The sequence below is a fragment of the Trichoplusia ni genome, unplaced genomic scaffold (assembly GCF_003590095.1).
Source record: "Trichoplusia ni isolate ovarian cell line Hi5 unplaced genomic scaffold, tn1 tig00000275, whole genome shotgun sequence".
In the NCBI taxonomy this organism is placed as follows: domain Eukaryota; kingdom Metazoa; phylum Arthropoda; class Insecta; order Lepidoptera; family Noctuidae; genus Trichoplusia; species Trichoplusia ni.
In genome coordinates this window covers 138,051-147,186 of record NW_020800013.1, presented here as the reverse complement: position 1 = coordinate 147,186, position 9,136 = coordinate 138,051, and positions in this window count along the sequence as shown.

Here is a 9,136-nt window from a genome sequence, read left to right as displayed (position 1 = left end):
TTTTGGTACTCTTGGTTAAGATTTTATGGCTCATGAACAATTAAGGAAACAAATTGCATCTTTGCCTGACGGCTTAAAAGAAAAATCGATATCATTAACAAAGAAGACAGCTAACTAAAACATAGGCAAGAGGTTATCCAGGCACTCATTCAATAAAGATAGAATTGGAATTACCAGCTTGGTTTAAAAGGTCAAATTCATGCCAAGCATAATAATAGCGTGCACTCTAGTAAATTGATTGTTGTTATACAATGACCGATAAAACTAACTGCCCTAATGATAACTGAAGTGACAGCTCATAAGTATAATGAACGATTAAAATGTTAATAAACTTTAGTAAATATAGGTCTATGTTACTAGAAGCATTTACTATTGAAGACATTACTGATTAACTGGAGTTAATGGCCACTGGTTTTTCACTCAAAGCAGTTAATGTCGCGTTTAACAGGCGTGTCAAAGTTGTTTAACTAAGTAACGAAGTTATATGGGACAGATTTCAAAAAGCTTGTAACGTTTAAAAAAAACCGTTTTAAATTTGTGATTCCTTTACTGTTTGACCTCTACTATCTGATGAAACGACGGAACTAAATTAAAGGGTCAAGGTCTATTTATACCGGATACAATGCGAAATCGTACGTGAGATATTTTGAATCCAGAAATAGCCATTTGACTATAGACAGTCAGTGTTTATCTATTTATAAACCTGGATCGATACCGCACTTTATTCGTTTACATGCTTGATAGGAACTGTACACATATTTGTATTTTTAGGTTTGACTCAGGGTACTTTGAATGATATCTACATGCCCTGCGGGTCAAAATGGTCGTTCTTCAAATATGTACATATATGCAATTTAACCAACAAACCACACCAGACAGACAGAGATTCAAGCTGACTTCTATAAGAAATGTGCTTCAGGTTTTAATATAATAAGTTGTCTAACATTGATGACGGTCTTGACATGTTTAAAACTAATTGTTGCAGAAAAATAAAGCAATGAATTATTTTACGTAAAAAGAGAACTGTGTCTAGGTTTCTTTAGGTCTGTGGCGCCCATTAAGGCTGATGCATTATGGGGATGAATAGCGGGATTGTCCGAAAGGCTAACCGTGACCCCGGTGCACGAAGGCCAGAGGAAGGAACATAATTTCAATCAGTAGAAGTCTGGCCTTCCCATTTACCTCCCTCTCACTTAACCCAAAATGGAAGGTGTCATTTAATGATTTAACATCCGCAAAAAAACGGTTTCTTTAGTTTAGTAACTTATTTTCTGTTTTTTCCTTATCCTCGTTTACGGAGGAATAAAAGCCTATTATAATTATTCCGTGAATTACTATTAACGTGGGTTTTGCCAGAAGTTTGTGGTATTTTTAATCGACTTATTAACTTAGTCCCCGATCAAGTTAAAAGGTTAACTTGCTAGATACCAGCTAAAGCGTAAAGATTTCTTAGATAAAAGTTTGCAGTTCCAGAAAAGCAATATTGTGATATGTGCACTAGGTATGAAAATATAATTTACTGCATGCCACAGTAACTAAAGTTAACAACATACGGAAATTGAAGATAATATTCTCCCGTAAATATCTAACTCTGGTAATTAATTACGCAAATATTTTGTAAAATCATAAATCTTAGAAAATTCATAATTAATGTCTTAGCTTCACTGCCCTCCACTCTCCAGTAAATCCTTTAATTTATGTTAGCTATGACATAATTCTATGGAATTGAGCCAAGATTTTAAAGTGTGTCATTACTATACTTTACTATAATTGAAATCCCTTAAAAACATACAAAAGTCATACAGAAAATATAATAAACGCTTAATGAATACGGAGCAATGATGCAACTATCCGTTTTATTAATTATGTTCATTCTACATTTTACAATAGTATTAAATACTCTATTGTACTTGAAAGCTCATATTGGTACGTGGTATAACCATCAGTAAATTTATATCGATGTATTTCATTTCGAAATACCTGAATTAATTATTGGAACCCGCAAAATGATGGAAGCGTTTGGTATTCTTTGACGAACCTTGCTTATGTGGTAATTAAAAAAATTACTCAATCGGAAAATGTTGTTATTAATTTTAGGCTTGAATTTTCAGTGAAACGTGTGGTTATTGCGATGTTCAAAGTATAATATACATGCATTACAATTATTTACATTTAATTAATCATTTTCGTGTTCGTTCTTTGTATGTTACATTGTATCCGATTACAGAACATAATACATGAACAAACAACAGTAAACATATTAATTACGTTTTTGAAAAACACGCTTTAAGTTTGACATTACAATTTTAGTTACAGTCAATTTTCAACAGTGAAAACAAATCTAGATTTTTTCGTCGTTAATACTTGCGTATATTAAGAATCGTCAATAAGTACCTCAATATCCACAATTTCACTAAAAGTATCCTTCACAAATTTGTAGTATGGGAATAGGCTTCCGTAGCTCCTGGGCACTCGCACGGCCAGCATGAGCGGCCGCCGCTCGGCCAGCGGTGTGGAAGGGCCAGATACATCCCGCCAAGACATAGTTTCACACTTAACACAACACTAGTCCGATAACTTCTACAATAATACATTGTCAGCCATCTCCACATTTGCCCTATTTGCAAAAACACACCGTTCGATTTGAACCCAAACAGTGTCACTTTATAAATAGTTAAACTGAGGGTACATTTAATTGATTATTAATTTCTCGAAGGAAACACTAAAGGATGTACAAGAGCAACATACCGCGACAAACTGCACCTAGCGTGATTGATAACACTTATTTGAAGTAATAGAATTAATTTATACGAGGAGTGCTTATCAAAGTTATCGGTTTATTTGTTTAGTCCTGTGCTTCATGTTTACCGTTGTGAAAGAATTATCATGTCTGTATAGCTAGTATATAATCCAGTATGTTCATTAAAATAACACTTCTTTGTAAGTAAGTCGATGTGACTTACTTAAAATATAACCTCTATAAGTAAAAAAAAAGACACGTATTTAATAAAATCTGCAGAATAAGCCTAGTAACGCCATCTGGTGAGCAGTCGTAAAAGTACGAAGGTAAAAATGTATAGTAAACTATTATGGTCCAATGCGCGTGAGCAAGTTTCAAACAGATCGTGTTCTCACGATAAAAATACAGATGGCGCTTGATTCTTGTGTTTTGTGTTATAGCATATTTTTTTTATTTACAAGAAAGCCTGTTCAATAGTGAAGTTTATGACATCTAAAAAAAAAACGTTTTCGAAGTACTTATATTCCAAATCGTAGAGTGGATTTGAGACCTTACTAGTGTAATACATACGCCTACCTTTAGGTATCGCTTTATAATGAAGTACCACACAGCACTGATTTTACGTAACAATAACTTATCATCATTACAATACAATTTTTATAGGAAGTACTAACCTAACTACTAACATTATATGCATTATCAGACATAACAATTGCGTTACTAGCTGAGTAATCGGATGTCAAGTGCGGCACAACCAACTTAAAAACAATGAACAATTGATTTTCTTCTCAAGTGATTTGAATGTTCCGCAGGTACTTATGCACAGAACGAATTTTATATCCTTGCGTAGACCTTCGATAATTTCAGTACAATCTTATTCATTTGCTTATATTCTGTCCGACATTCTACAAATTACTTGGTTCGCAAAGAAAGCAAATTCCGTGAAGAACAATCTAAAACTTATTGAAATAATTTCTGTAAATACTTTGTTCCACAATGTTTTTGTTCAAAGAATATTAGTTATTGGCTTTAACGATACTGGATTCTTCATAAATAATAAATAATTTTGAGGAACGTACATTATCTACTATTCTTTTTATCAATCTTTAATTACCACCATTTTATATTTTGTAAACAATACTTAAAAATGGTGAGGTTTCAATACCTATTAATCCAGCTTATGGATATTAATCACTTGTAATCAAATCGTTGCCAAATTGATGATGTGACTAGATGGATAATTATTCTAAGTAGGTACGTTTTATCTGAATTATCGAAGATTATCATCAAGATACGAATAATTACAACAAAATAATAAAATTGCGATACAGCAAAACCACTTAACTCAAGTTGTTCAGGCCTTGAGTTGAAATGTCGGTAAATCCCAGTTTAGTTTCCTAATAGTCATCTTTTTATTTTTTGTATTTGAACGTTTGAAACACCTTTTTTCATCAACCGAACAATATTTGAAATTGACCATTATACAATTGATAAAATGTTCTTTTAACTCTCAATTTAAAGCCAGGCAGCTATATTTTTGTCTCCATGTAGGTATGGCATTTTTTGCATGAATTGTCTTTCGTCAGTCCAATTCTGTATCTTTTGTACTTCTTGCAATGAAGTAATTAGTTAAGTCGACAAATGATGTTGTTAAAGTTCATTTGCCATTACCATCATAAAACAGTACAAGGTACAGATTCTGATTAAACGGTACCGGTTACAGCTGCATGTGGTGTATTCCACCTTTTGATGGTGTATGGCTATGTAATGTAGCTCTCAAATCCCTAGAAAATCAAACTGAAACTTATAATGCAATGCAATTTGTAATACCAATTTATTATAAATTCTTGTGAATATTGATATTCATTTCAGTTGCATGACACTCTTATCTATGATACCAATGATGTAACGTAGATAGTTTTTGTTCATCATTGTCAATAGCAGAGTATAATTTTCAACACACGAACACCTACAAATTGGTAAAAGAGAAAAATGTGAGTCGTGGCTCAGCGGCAAACTTAATCAAGTCCGACTTACCGTAATCCTTGAGAACGAAAGTAAAGGCTTGTAACTGTGATATTGTGGAAACATTTTTATGACAAAAAAAGCTTTGTTGGATTCTGCTCAAATGTTTTAAATGAAGTAGTTGAATTCGTGGAGATGGGTTAGCAAAAAAGCAATAGTTAATGCAATAAGTTGGAGTGTGGAGTATTTTCGTTAACGTAGGTAATAGAATCTCTCTAGTTTTTGTTATTAATATTTCCCAAAGTAGTAGTAACGCTAAATTTAAAGAGGGTGACACACCCTCTGTCTCTGCGTTTTCATTAAAATTCTGTGTTGATAATGTAATCAAAAATATAAAGCTGACGATAAACCAAAATAAAATTTATTGATATCACTTGATTAGGTAAATATTTATTCTCTTCTGAGATATCTTTATCAATACTATATTGTCATTTTTCAAAACTCAAATACCTACCTAAGGACATTCCCTTAATACATCTAAATATAAGTAAAGGTTAAATTGCAAATTCATTTATAATTTAAACATATCTTCTCTACATTCCGGTAAATCCCAGATCTGGCGTAATTTCAAACATCCGCACCTGAACATATGTAAAAGTTGGCCGAGGCAGAGAAATTTACTATTAATAACAGAAACATAATAATTTGTTAAATGTCTTCACATTCATATTAAAGATCAACAAAAGATTTAGGTCCTATGAAAATAAGCTGGGTAATAAACTGTTAACAAAACCTAGCTTTAATGATCACCTAGCTCAAATAGGCTTAAATAGAGCATTTTTCAGAGCGTTTCCAGATAATAATGGCTAATAATTTTATCCACTTTTTGCCGAAATTGTTCAAAAGTCAACGCAATGCACACGCGTTAACCATTCACAAACCAAATGGTATTTGAGCCGCTATCAGAGTCTAGATTAGATGCCTAAACTACATGCTAAATTATTTATTGTTTCCACGCACTTTTTACGCTTTTATTGCTTTCGTATAAATTGAAAAATAAAAACTGTTTCTTACACGATATAATCGAATGAGCGGCATTTGAATTAAATATGTTAATTTCTCCCGTAAGGAATTTTACTAAATAGGTAAGTGAATATCGACTGTAAGTGTGTTATAGCTTATACACTTTTACTGAAGGATGCATTGAGTGAGTACCTTTATTTAAAACATTATCATACATGTAAGCTACAACAGCTAGGTTTTCAGCATGTTAACCAAATAATTCCCATAGTGTTTCATAACACACAGAGCTCTCTAAAAATACTATTCACATAAAATTATTGCAGTAATTTCTTAAAAGAAGGCAAAACGGCAGCCTTTGATCTGCCTGCATTCAGCTTATTCCATGTGTATAATTTAGCGCCCCCAGCCTTTCTGAAGCTCAAACGTTTTACTCTTATGAAACTCGTATTTTACGATCGTTCTAATAGCTGTAATTTTAACTGCAAAATTACGGTTTACTGCATACGTAATTATGACTCTGGTGACTATTAAAAGCGTTTACGCTTCACACATTCCACGCAGTTCGCAACTAAGTATGACCAAAAGTAGTTATTCTTAATTAGGCAAAATATCTTGGTAAGTAAGCTGCTTGTGACCTGAATCCTCGAGAGTCAGTTTATCTTTTAAGTTCAAAGCATTGACTGTACTGTATTAGATCAATTAATAACTAAATAATGACTATCCGTTTAAAGTTGCTCGGCATGTAATCTTTACAAATAGTCAATTGATTTAATAGTATCGTACGAGATTGCAATTATTTGCGATCGTAATACATAACGATGCGATAGAACAAACAATTCATTGTAATGCGCTGTCAAGAGGTATAGTAAATCAAGCCAATCGTATTTGTGGGGACGTGATGATGTCACAATCAGGAATAATGACACATAAAGCTAGATAACGTGAAGACCTTGGCCGCTTAGTAACTGTTCAAACAACTACCACTAAGCTAGCGACGCTCGGACGATAGAAATTCTTTTTTACACGGCTAATTACGAAATCCAGTCTGCAAATGGCCTGTCAAGCTCATAGCACTGGCTTAAAACGTGAAATTGACAATTTGGAACGAGTATTGTATACAGGTAACATTTGGCAACATCCGTTTACCTAGCTCTGTGAATTATACACTTTATTTGTCTGTTCGGATCACTTGAGTGCACATAACTAATTAAACTTTGCAGGGCAAGCGTGATAAATCGTTTGACACGTTTATTGCTTTTTATTTAAGCTTTCCCTGTTAATTTCGTTGCTTCACCAGCTTACAAATATACTACTTAATTAATGCAGTTACCATAATGCATACATTCTATTTGTATTATGTAATCAGGACTCAGTTCAGTACCCACTTAAATAGGCCTTGAATGTGTCATTGATATTAAGTGTAGAACATCTCACCAGATGAATCATTCACAACAAACAATGAGATTTCAAAGAAATTAATACCCAAATATCTATATTTTACGAGTGAGTAATATTTCTCAACAAAATCTTTCTATGGAAAATCAGATCACATCTCACAAACCTGATAACTTCCAAGACGTATCATGTTTTTTTGACAAGACAAGGATCTGTCTATTATTTACAAAAGTTACAGCAACAGAACAGATAAGCATATCATCATGGCAAGAGAACGAAATACTAAATTTAACACCTAAATAAATAGTATTATTCATATATTTTTCAACAAAGCGTTTTTAGAAATGTTTTCTAAGCAACCGTCGCAAATTAAGTTGACAGAGAAAATGTAGCAGCATTTATTTGGAGATTTTTTTATTTTTCTTGTCATGGATATTTTGACTGTCACTCAGTCCACAAAATATCTATTATTGCTTTATATGGTCTAAATAGTGTTCAAGCAGAAATATGCTTACGGGGCGTAAAACTCTATAGTCTAGTACACATTATCGTCTGGACCAGTGAAAGTTATTCAAAGCTGAATGGAAAGTAACTACAAATGCATTAGCGCATACTATTTGTATGTGTTTGTGAAATAACTTGTTACAGGGGCGTTACATTTTCTGTGAAATTAAATTACTTCCATATTTCTCACTTTCCAGTGTGGTAAAGAAGTATGGGATAAGGCTGATAAAAAACCTAATCGAATCTTGAGATTGGTATGCTAATAACACTCGGTCATTTAATAGATAAAGACTTTCAATGTTTAACACGAGTGCAGCTGTTCTAATACACGCAGACAAGGCCTATTATTTAAGTGAGCCTCTCCGTTTTATACAAGTGGCTTCGCAGGCACTTCGATTCAATTGTCATATACAATGCGACGAAGTACTTCACTTTATCACTAGTACTAATCAAATTGTAAACGGTAGAAGCAATTCGTGATACAACTCAGTCATCAAAAAATAATTTTCTTTAGGGCTCATACTACCATGTTCCATTACAGGTTTTTAACGTTTTCAGTCATACCACTTAGCAATGACAAGCTTCAACATGCTACTAATACAAAGGTCAGGGACTAATCATGTACTAACAACACGCAAAACTTCTTCCATGAAATGGATACGGGTGGGTCACGAAACCAAGAAAGAGCGAAATGACGTTAGACTCTACGTTTTACGAACTAAGCGAGCAAGGCGTGTAAACTATTATCTATAGCACAACGAAAAAACTACAAAGGGGCTTCATGATATCGTACATAGTTCAGAGGCCAAATCGCCATGCGGCAAGCCTAATGAACCGATAAAAAATGCGAAGGTCAAGCCAAGGAGGAGCCTTACATGAAGGTTTCCTCATTTCGCAAGGGGAATAAAGTTATTTGTATAATATTGTAATTTCCAAATGCCTATAAAACTATCCTTATTCATTATATGAATAAACCTTGTAATAAACGAAGAGTGTAAACACGTGATGGCCGTTACCTTGTAACATTAAACGGCTAATCAGCAATAATAATCCTGCCTGCCCTAAATATTTTCAAATCGTCTGACATTATTATTACATAGTTGTAGAGTTTCGACGTTAGAAATTTCATACATTTACTATTACAGTAAAAAAAAAAACTGTACAAGGTATACTGAAAATTCGTATTCGCTTTAGAAACAAAGGCCTGGCTAGTAAAAAGAAAAGCGGGATAACATAGCAGTTAGGGCTCTTTTTATCTTAAAACAATATCTGTAGAACTAGCAAAAACCAATAAGAATGAAATAGGGCGCTTTATAAGAACGAAAAAAAATGGATGTTAAAATTCACTGAAAAATAGAAAATACGGCTGAGGTCATCTCTGTTACGTAAACAATCACAACAGTTGCCTACTAAATTGGTATAGGTCATTAACTTGAATGATTATTATCATTGGTGTACTAGTTGTATTATTGTGAGCTTAAATACGGACATTATGTACAATAACGAGTA